Below are 11,904 nucleotides of genomic sequence, written 5' to 3'. Positions count from 1 at the left end.
TAGAGATGTTAGATGCTATGAGTCATTTTAAGAGAAAAAAAAAAGTATTTTTAGGAAAAAAAAAAATAGAATGAAGAATAAAGGGATATTGTTACGTCGAAAAAAAATATATTAAAAGATTCGAAATATTGAGAGGAGTTCTTATATAAAATTTGGGAATGTTTAGAGGAGATTTGAGTTGGTCGGAATTAGTGACGAAGTAAGGAGTTTCACTAAGAGGCATCGAAATCGAAAAAAGTAAACAAAAAATTAGTGAAAGAAGTTCAACATCTAATATATATAAAAAATAATAATTTTAACCATGTATAAATTGTATAATTTTGCTTTGAAGAGGTTCAAATGAACCCTACCTAGCCATAAGCAAGCTCCGCCCTTGGTCGGAATTGAAATACAATTTAGCTCGTTGAGAAAGATGAATTGATACAATATGTAAATTACATTTCAATTACATTATTTTGTATCTCATATACACAGAGCTACATTATTTATATACTATTAATATATTACATATACATACGATTATTTTATTGAAAACTTTTTTTGCCCACTAGTGAATTTACGTAAGATATAAAATCTTCGTAAGACCGTGGCAAAAGGATCCAAAATAGTTTTTTTTTTTTTCTAAAAATTACACAAATACACAACTTATATTTTCAATATTACAAAAAATTTCAACTCTCTAAACACATTACAAAAATTTCAATATATACACAGAATGCTATGTACATGTCGGCTATGTTATGTATATTAATATAGAGAGAGTAAAGTAATTAAAAAAAGTGGGAAAGAGTGTAATTACTTTCAAAATGGTTGGTATTTATGTTATTTATACCATTTTTTTTTGTTTCTCATGTATCCGGTGTCCGATACCCACATTGAAGCCCGACTAATTCATTAATTTTTTGGCGTATAAATTAGACTTGCAGCAGACCATTGACAATGATTCTTAAAGAGGAAGAAGTCAAATTAAGCTAAATCATCAATTATATATTGAAAATCGAAGAACGAACTCGAAAGACTAATTTCTTGTTATTCCTTGTTTATTTTTACATGTTCGATATTGATTTGTCAAATTCTTTAAAAAGTAATAAATAAAATAATAATTTTATTATATTGTTTTTGAAGTATAATATATTCAATATTTGAAATGTGAAGAATGACTAGTTAATAATAAGAGAAAATACATAAAGACCACCCTCCCCCGATCTTGTCCGAGTTTTTCAAAATGATACTTAAACTTTACTTTCGATTTATTACCTCACGATTTTCTTGAATTCGTTGTAAATACACCATTTTTCGCTGAATTTCAGTCACAAAAAAAAAAGAGTGAATGCACGCACCAATCGAATGCTGCCACGTGTAAATACATTTAATTTCATATTTTATTTATATTTTTTAATAAATTTTCCTTTGTATTTTATTTATCACCCTAACCCCCCTCCCTCTCCCCCCGTCTAGCATCTCCCCTTATCCCCCTCCAACTCCCCACCATTATCTTCTTCCACGCATCTATTAAAGGTTTTTTTTTTTTTAGAAATAATCATTTAACTATTTTTGTAAAGAATCATAAAACTCCATTAATGAGGTTTTATGATTCAAGTAGAATGGTGTTGAAGAAGACAATGGAGCTTTAATGGTGTTTCAAAAATGAAGCTTCAAAAAAATAGCTTTAATGGACCTTAAAAAAAAACTCCATTAAAGCTATTTTTTGAAGCTCCATTAAAACTTCATTTTTGAAACACCATTAAAGCTCCATCGTCTTCTTCAACAACATTCTACTTGAATCATAAAACTCCATTAATGAAGTTTTATGATTCTTAATAAAAATAGTTAAATGATTATTTAAAAAAAAATAAAATTTAATGGAGGTGTTGAAGAAGACAATGGTGGGTGGGGGTTGCGGGGGGGGGGGGGGGGGGGGGGGGGGGGGGGGTAATTTTAAAAAATAAAAAAATAGTAATTTTTTTTTAAAAAAAAGATAAATTAGATATCAAATTATTTACACGTGACAGCTTTTAATTGGTCAATAAAGTCAATTTTGAGTCTTTCACGTGCCTGTTGTGCATGTATGCACGCAGAGGGTTAAAATGATTTATTTACAACTAATTAAGAAAGATTTGTGGGGTAATAGGTCGAAAAAATAGTTTAGGTGTCTTTTTGAAAAAGTCGGTCAATATCAGGGGTGTCTTTATGTATTTTCTCTAATAATAAAGACACATTAAGAGCTAAGTATATAAAGAAATGGATCTCGATCAAACTCAATAGCAAAAGATAGCTCATGAGCAAAGGATTGTCCAAGTCCGTATAAGAGATCAATTACCTAGCTACTCCTTTTTCTATATGAAACTTCTTAGAACTTTCCTGCATGCCCAAATTAAACCATGTTAACTGGAGTATGGACAATATAATATGGAGCCCAACATCATTGAACAGAGGATTAAAATAAGCGACTCTGATACCATGTAAAATTAGGTCTTGAGTCTAATCCATACCTCAAAAACTAGCTCAAACGAAGGAGGATTATATAAATAGACCACCCATCTCAATAATTATGGATGTGAGACTTTTTACATCCTTCAACAAACCACCTTACAAGTTACGTCTAGGATTGAACAACTGGTACATGGATAATTTTTAATTTGAAGCCTCAACATTGGTGAGATGAGTCCTGCTCTGGTATCATATAAAGAAATAAAATTTGGGTCCAACTCAATCTTAAAAGCTAACTTATGAGATGAGGATTGTCCAACTCCATATAAGGAGACCAATTATTCATTTTTTTCCGATGTGGAACTTCTTAACAAAGTATGACGAGTTTTTAAAGTGCACATTTATTTTTAGTATGATGGACAAGTAGAAATGGACGGAGTGAGTAGTTTGAAAATGATGTATTATAAACGGTAAAACCTCTCTATAGTGGCATCATTTGTCCGAAAATTTCATGGTTGCTATAGAGTGTTGTTATTTAAGTATACTGCCATTTGATGTTTAAATAATCTCATTTAATTGTTATAAACAATACTGCGCAAAATTAGAAAGAACATGAATATAAAAAGGCTACATTAATATCCCTTTTCTCGTGAAGTTATGAAAATATTAATGTGCACCATTTAAAAATATTGTTTTACTTTAATTTAGATATTCATACTTAAAATATATTGTGTGCATGACATAAATGACGATTACCATAAATATATATATTATATTAAATTTATGTAACTCGACTTTATATTTAGGAGCATATCATATCCCATCAAAGTTGCATCTGATGATAGATTACGAAGGTTAAGTTCCAAGTACTCCAATTTTAATATCTTCTTCACGTGCCTTAGGATTAAATGTGCATGAGTTTCCATAGAATATGCATTCGTTTTTGTAGTCACTAATAGACTGATCGAAGAGAAAAAGACAAGCAAAGTGACAATAAAGAAAAGATTCTGCACACAATGAATGATCAATATTGCTTTTGGATTCAATTATTTTAGTCATAGGTTTATCAATCATGGAAGTTAGTGCACTTGGTGATGAGAAAGTTTCAAAAAGTTTACAACCTAATTAAGCAAGCCAAGATTAAGAAACCAGTATCTCAGAAAAACCCTCAAAAAGGAAACATGATATATTTTAAAAAAAACTTTGGCATTTTGGGATTCCAAAAACATATTACTTTCTCCGTTTATTTTTATTTATTTACTTTATTAAAAATAGATATTCATTTTCATTAGTAAAATTTAAATAGCAAAGAGATATAATCATAGCGACAAATCCAGAATTTAGGAGTCGTTAGTGCTGGAAAGGTTCAAATGCATATATTGACACCAAAAGATATAAAGTTCTGCCTGAAAATCAAAACACTCAACTATCTTCTTAGTTTTATAGACGTTTTTTTCGATCTCATATCAATTTTTATACATTTTTTACCCATATGTGCCGAAACACCACAATTTTGAACCTAAATCGGCCCCTGGATAGTCAATGCTGGTTTTTTCGGAAGTACCATTAAATAGATGGTAACTTTAAAAAAAAAATTAATACATTTTTGAATTTGAGAAATTCTTTATTTTGGATTATAAAAAGAGTGTCAGCAATTCATTTATATTTAAATAAAGGGAAATAATCATTTTACAATATTTAAATGACTTATAATAATTATAAGTGATAAAACAGAATTATTATTTTGTTTATACTCCCTCCGTCCATCTTTGCTTGTTCACTTTTCTAATGTCACGGGTATTAAGAAGCATTAAATGATACGAGATAAGTTTACCATATTATCTTTTGAATAGAATAAATTTAATCTTTTGAAAACTGCATTAGATAATAAATCGTATTTAATGTTAAAGGATAAAATGGATAGAAATAGATAAATTATTCATTGATTGTATAAAATGAACAAGTATTATTAAATATCTCAGAATAAAAAAATGGGCTAGTAAAGATGGACGGAGGAAGTATTACGTTTTAAGTGATGTGCCATATTAAACATGAACAGGTAAACACATATAGATAGGAAAGCTTATCCCATGTTTGGTTGGAATAAATTACATATAATATTGTGATAACTCATTTCAAAATTAATTATCCCAAAATTATAATGCTATTTTTGTTCCTTCTTGAAAGTAAAATAATTAATCTCATAATAACTAGTTGCAACGAAACGGCCCTAATATCCTAAAGATATGATGCTTCCACTGGTCATGATGCCCTCTAAACTTTTTCTTTTACAAACAAAAACAGCAAGTTGCAAATTCTGTTAATTTAAAGAGAAGCACACTCAAAAACATATATCACAACAAGAACTACCAAAAAAAAAAAAAAAAAAAAGAAAGTATTGGCCAATTGTATGTTGCTTCTATCTTTTTAATCCTGTACGATTCTATCTCCAATAAGAATGAAAATTGATTTAAATAACGTGGCTCTTGTAATAAAATTCGATAAACAGAAAAACTAAAATGTTTTAGAAGAAAAAGATATTCTATACCATAACCTTGTGTCTTCCACCATGTCTGGGAAACGTCACAAAAATGAAGAATATTTCTTTTCTTTTTTTTGACTAACTAGTCATCTAAATTTTCTTTCAATAAAAAGTGAGAATATGTTCTCAATAGATAATTAGTTTCTATTTTTCTTGTCACGTATTCTGATTTGTAGTAGTTGATATCTATACATTCCAAATTCAGTTGGGATTAAATGCAAAATTCGAAGGCGTAATAGTTTCGAAATTTTTGTGAAAATTCAGCTGTGACTTATACACAAAAACCTTCTTTCTTCTTACATCACTCTTTTTGTTTTCTAAAGAAAGAAAAGAAAAACTATAATATTTATTCATAAATGCTGAATAATGGATTTCTCCAATTAGGAAATGAGCCTTAACTGAATAATAAATAATTTTTTCTTTTGATATGCACATTATAAATTCTTGAACTCTCTTGGCATAAATGAAATGATAAAGATAGTTTAAAAGTGATTAAATTATAGGTTTATAATTTATTAACAATTTTTTAAAGTTTACGTTTCCTCCTCTGCCACAAAGTATGATGAACATTGAAAGTGGACAAATTTGCAGACATGTATTGTAATACATTATTCACATTTCTCAAAGATAAGATAAGATAAAGAAAATTCGGAAGCATTATAGGTCATATGATAGGAGCAATTTTCTCCTGAAAGTCCGTCAAATATCAAATGATACTTGTGTCAATAATAATAACAGCATTGTGTGAAGAAATTGTGAGATAATAATAATTTTGATCTATTTGAGCGGATAAACATTTTATTTTTCAATTTACTAACCATATTTTTATTAAAATCGATGATGTTCATTTTTCTTCTAGGTAATATGATCACATAGTTCATTTATTGTTAACAATTGCATAGACGTCAATTGCAAACTTCCAAATGGAATGGAAACGAATAGTTAGTTGGGAGCTTTTGACATTTTCCATGATTTAAATAATGTGACAATTCCAATTTAATTAAAAATGATACACTTGTTCCTCATTAATTAGATGTGAAAAAGATTCTAAACGAGTTTATAAATAGTGTCTTCACGTTTTAATTAATTATTGTAAGATTTTTGGGTTGGATCATTTGAAGAAGAGTTAATTAAGTGGATTTAAATAACTTAAAGCAATCCTCGCCCTTGGCTACGTACCTAATCTTTGTATCTAATTAATCTTTTAATAATGCATAGTAGAAATAAACAATGAATATATCTCACTGCTAGCAAATCAATTACGTAGATCATAGATGATCGTCCAACTAATTAAGAGAATCTGTCTACTAATTATGTAAATGTTAATATGAAATTAGTAAACGTGAGATATCACTGGAAACTACACAATTTATACGTTTGATATTCAGATTAGGTAGGATATTAAAACAATAACAAATAAAATCAAGTTTTTTTTTTAGTTTTTTTTTGAAAAAGGAGGTTAATGAACAAAAATTAGTGTTGACATTTACGTTTTTCCCAAATAAAAATAGGCATAATGTTTTTTCAAATATTTGATTAGAAAGTGAAAATTATGTTTTCTATAAAAATAATATTTTTTCAAAACCAAATACTTAAAAATAACTTTCTCATAAAAGTATCTTTCATTTAACCTTAGCATTTGGCCATAGATTTAACCAAACCTGGAAAACATAAAATTTAACTCAACCACAAAAGCTAGTTTAAGCCACTTAGATATCGACTCATCCCTTTTATCCTCGATGTAGGATTTTTCACAGCCCAACATCTTTGGTAAGCTTAATTTATTATCACACATATGACATAAATATAGACAAATAAAATTAAGATTTAAATAAACTAATACTCCTTTATCTAAAATAAGTGAATTTCTAGCACTATTTCTTTAATTCAAATTAAATGTAAATTCAAATTATAAAGTGGTATAGTAAGTTTTTCCTGTCATAAATATGATTTGAACAAGATTCTGAAAGAGTTGCTCGTGACGAAAGGACAGTATAATCTTGCAAGTTGTGAGTTGCACCTACAATGTTGCTCTTTACATCCAATTAGACAATTAGTACATACCTTTTCTTGTTGCTGATTTATGTGGTAGGTAGTCATGGGGCGAATATATAGTAGCAGGAGAGGGTTCCTGAGAACCAAGTAACTTTCACATGGAGTTTATTTATATATATAGAGAGAGAAATTTACCAAATATAATTTTTATTGGGAATCTAATATCAAAGTAGTTTCTTGGTTGTCCATCCAACAAAAAAAAATGAAACTTACGTAAGGTTTTTTTGTTATCCTACCTGATGAAGGTTCGATTCCTCTTGGGCATATGTAAAATAAATTTGATTTGATTCCTCTAAGGCGTATATTATAAAGTTTTCTTTTTAACTTGAAATAGCTACTTTAAATTTTGGATCCGTCTCTGTTATCGGTACGGTTGAGACCACCATCATATAAGGAAAAAAATAAGTACCTTTTTGCCATGTCCGGAAAAAAAATGTATGAACACAAAATCTGCGGTAGGGCTGATTTACAGGATACTCGTAATAGGGAAAAGACACTAATAGATAGATTGATATGGGCACACATCTAGCTTATGCAAGTTCATTAATATTCTTTGCAATCATGTGTCTTGTTTGTTTCTTTTTTTCCCTTTTAACAAAAAATACACTATATACTTTAGAACTTTAACAATGGACAGACACATACATAGCTTACCAGTTAAGCAAGTGGTTAAACTCACTCACGTCTCTCACTCTTCCCTTCGTTAGAATTTATTAATTTGGCATTGGACTCGAACACGAAAATTAATAAATAAATGGAAATTGGTAGAGCTTATTATAGTTTAGACATGACATACATTTTGTGTGATAATAAAACTTGTGAAACTTTTGATTTTGAATAAGATTTGACTATTTATGTGGCTATAAAAACTTTTCATTAATATTAGTAAATGGATTGTTTTAAGTAATTATTTCACAATATAGAAATTTGGCATTCTTTGCTAAGTAGACTGATAAGAAAACGATACCAAATAAATTTTCAGCAACCAGGGGCGGATCCAGGATTTTCAATGAGGAGGTTCAGTAGTACATATACTGACTAGTCGAAGGGGGTTCAACCTCTACTATTTATACATAAAAAATAATTTTACCAGGTAAAAATAGTATAATTTTCCGACGAAGGGGGTTCGGATGAACCCCTGGACCCTATGTAGATCCGCCACTGGCAGCAACCTATATGCAGCTGGGGCAGGGGCAGATGCAACTCATTGTTACCGAGTTCATCTGAACCTAGTATTTTCGATACATTACATAGCGCAAACATATGTGTAAAAATGTACTAAAAATACAATAAGTAGTTGGCATGAATTCGTAACTTTAAAATATAACAGATTCAGTGCTAAAAATCTTTAAAATTGTTTCTATAATGCTTCAATCTTGAATTCTTTTTAAATTTAAATCCCAAATTCGCCAATGGTAGAGAGCAAAAAGGAGCAGCTAGAGGCCTAGGCGGCTCAAGTATGTTAGTGGCCTAAGGCCAAAATCAAACAGAGACTCTAAATTTTTTTAAAAAAAAGCTACTTCTTTAACAAAGTCTATTTTAAAAATTCTATACTCACTTTTTCCTAATAATTCTCTTCTAACTCTTTGTGTTTTTTTTGAACAATTCTTTCTTAGTTAGTAATATAATCAATGCATTTAATTTTTCTTGAGATATAATAATACTCCAAATATATCAAACTTCTTTTAATAATAATTTTATTATGTATACAAAATTTACTTTCTACACATAATATATACTATTACACCCCTCAAATTTAAGAATCTAAGGCGATCACCTTTTATTTCAAAAGGGTAAGCCGCCCCCGGTGCCTAGAGGTTATAGATTATGTCATAAAGAAGTAATAACAGTGAGGTAATTATAAGGTACTTAAAGGGGATTTGACAAAGTAAGGAGCGATCAAAGCATGAAAATCACATCATTGAAAACTAACACCCCTAATAACGTAACGCACTGATTAATTTGTTGAGAAAGACAAAAGAACATACTACAACAGATCATTGATCAGTGGGTGGTGGGGGAGCTAGGAGAGACACTCAGTAGTAGTGTCATTATCTTATCATTCTCTCCAGTGAAAGTTTCTCCATCAAGTGGAACTCAGCTCAAGAAAAAAGACAAAATTTGTCGACCTAAAGATATACACCTTCCCTTTGCAAAGAATAATTTTTTTAAAAAAATAACTTTCGACATTTAATTCAAATTTATGTAAAGTATATAAAGTTCTCCTTTAAATAGGTGGTGCTCACCTTATTAAAGAAATCGAGTAGGTCGGAACAAGTCATGTCATTAAAGATAAAACTCAGTCTAAAATTAAATAGTTTTTTGAAAAAAAGAAATATACTTTTCTTTTTGAACATATATAGCGAATAAAAGATGTCACATAAAATGAGATAAAATAAATATGAAGCAATTAACCATGTGAAGTTCCGGTATCTAAGGATGTGATTGACAATCAATTAATGGGAATCAAAGTGAAATCATCCACTTTCTTGCAGTGAACTTGGACCAGTCACTTGGCAAATGTAATGCCGATGTTGGGGAGCTTTCCATTAAACTTGTCCATTGGTTAATTAGACTTAAGACGTAAGAGTGTGTCAGGCTGCAAGAGAGGAAATGTAACAGTTTCATGAATTCAACAGTTTTTATTCAAAGTTTGTTTATAAATTTATAAATATAATTATTGAGTAGCATTAATAAGAAATTGAGATAGGAAACTCATAAATATCAAATTTTCGATTTGCTCTTACGTTATTGAAGCAGAAATGAAATTGACATCGACTAGTGTCGCCTGAAGAATTAATGGAATAATTATAAAGGCAGACCGGACATGTGTTGGTATCTTTGCTGCTTATAAATTTGGTTTTCAAGGACCACGCATTACAAAAGCAAAAGCCAAAAAGACAGAGAAATAGAAAGCTAGGTTCTTTCTGTCATGAGTCTATAAGAGTGATGAATTTACCTTAGCTTCCTAATGCGGCTTCCCATGGGTCTTAGTCCACCTTTTCCAATTTGAGCAAGTTCAAAAATATCTTAGTGTTTTCTTTGACCTATTACGTGTCTTTAATTGATTGGAGATTGAGTCACTTATGCATTTTCTCTCTTGAGTAGGTCTTACTCTTGCTATTTATTTTTTTTCCTTCCCTTTCATCGGTATTTGATATCCGTCTTGAAGTTCAACAGTTTGAATTTGCACATTTCAAGACCTAGTTCAGGAAGTGCCGCTCCCTAAAAATAAATTTGTTGGGTTCATAGTAAATGAGAGGTGTGAATGGAAAATGAAGAAAACCAAGTGGAAGAGAAAAAATTGAGATCACACCAATATGGAAAGTGTACTCAAAAAGAAGTTTTAAAGTGTTTATATTGTAAAATACACTCCCACATGTATAAGTGAGGCAAGGAATAAGAGATGCCTCATGTTGTTGTCATCGCTCGACTTCAGCTTTGGCTTCGGACAAATGATTGATGAGATCTATCTTTTTGAACAAATTATTTGATGATCCGAATCTACCAAAACGCAACAGTATTCTCCATTTATGCATGCATGATGCTTCTGTAATTCCGAACAGAACTAATGCAATTGATGTGTTGTTTCAGAAGGATGCAATCCTTCAGCAAAAGGTCACACTAATTCATGGAGAGAGATGACTGTTCAGGAAAAGATGCAATCTTTGGATGAACAGACATGAATTTACAGAACATGTGTAACCAGGGGCGGATCCAGGATTTTCAGTGAGGGGGTTCAGTAGTACATATACGAACTAGTCGAAGGGGGTTCAGCCTCTATTATTTATACATAAAAAAAAAAAATTTACTATGTAAAAATAGTATAATTTTCCGACGAAGAGGGTTTGGATGAACCCCCTAGAATACATGTACATCCACCACTGTGTGTAACCTTTGACATGAACCATTGCCTCTTTTCAGAAGAGGCATGTTATGGCTAAAAAAACCTGCTTTCTTCCACAAGTTTTTGATACGAAAATTTTCAGAATAAAAAAAAATACTCTTCTTCTCTTCAAAAATTCTGTGTGATCATTCAAACTGTTGAGTGCGTTCGACGAGTCCAAATATAATTGAGGTACCGCTATATTTGGATGGAAGGCCATTTTATCCTGGGAGAAAAAATTTCATAACCTCGGGTACAGTGAGGGAAATTGTTTCCTTAAGGAAACTCTGTGAATTCGGACAACTTGGCCTTATTCATTTCTGTTTCATCTATTTTCTGAAAAAATAAAATACACCTCTTGGAAAGATCATTTTGATCTTGTGTTGAGGGTATTTGATATACTTCATTGTGTTCTTGTTTATACTTGAACTCTAGTTGAAGTTGTTATTCTGCATATACAGATTATGCGTCGCCGTAGAAGGAAATAACAAAATTTTGTTGGAAATTGCTTTAAGTTACTGCACTAGTTTTTAGCAAAATAAGTTAGTTAATTTAGGATGAATTTGAATTTTGAATTTAAGTTAGGTTGTTTGATTTGTTGAGACATTTTAGTGAGTTTAAATTTTAAATGTTGCTGTTTTTTCTATTGTAAGGTGGCTATTTAAAGCCCCTTGATGCTCAATATAATCATTTGATACTATTGAGTGCTATTGAAAGTTATTCAATCCTTTGAGAGTCATTTTAACCCCCTTTTCGCTGCCCCATCTTTTTGTAAAAAAACCAACAGTGGTATCTAGAGCCTCATTGATATTACAGGATTTGTGTATTCTTTCAAAGCGCTACCATATCATTTTTAACCGGCAAGGGCTATCTTTTTAACCCGTAAGGGCTACCTTTTTAATCCGTCAGGGCTATCCATTTTAACCCGTCAGGGCTACCATTTTCAACCCGTGCTTGTTTTCAAAGCGTAGGACTATTTTCAACCAAAAAG

This window comes from Capsicum annuum, chromosome 2 (assembly GCF_002878395.1).
Source record: "Capsicum annuum cultivar UCD-10X-F1 chromosome 2, UCD10Xv1.1, whole genome shotgun sequence".
Classification (NCBI taxonomy): Eukaryota; Viridiplantae; Streptophyta; class Magnoliopsida; order Solanales; family Solanaceae; genus Capsicum; species Capsicum annuum.
Note: the sequence above shows the minus strand (reverse complement) of the source record.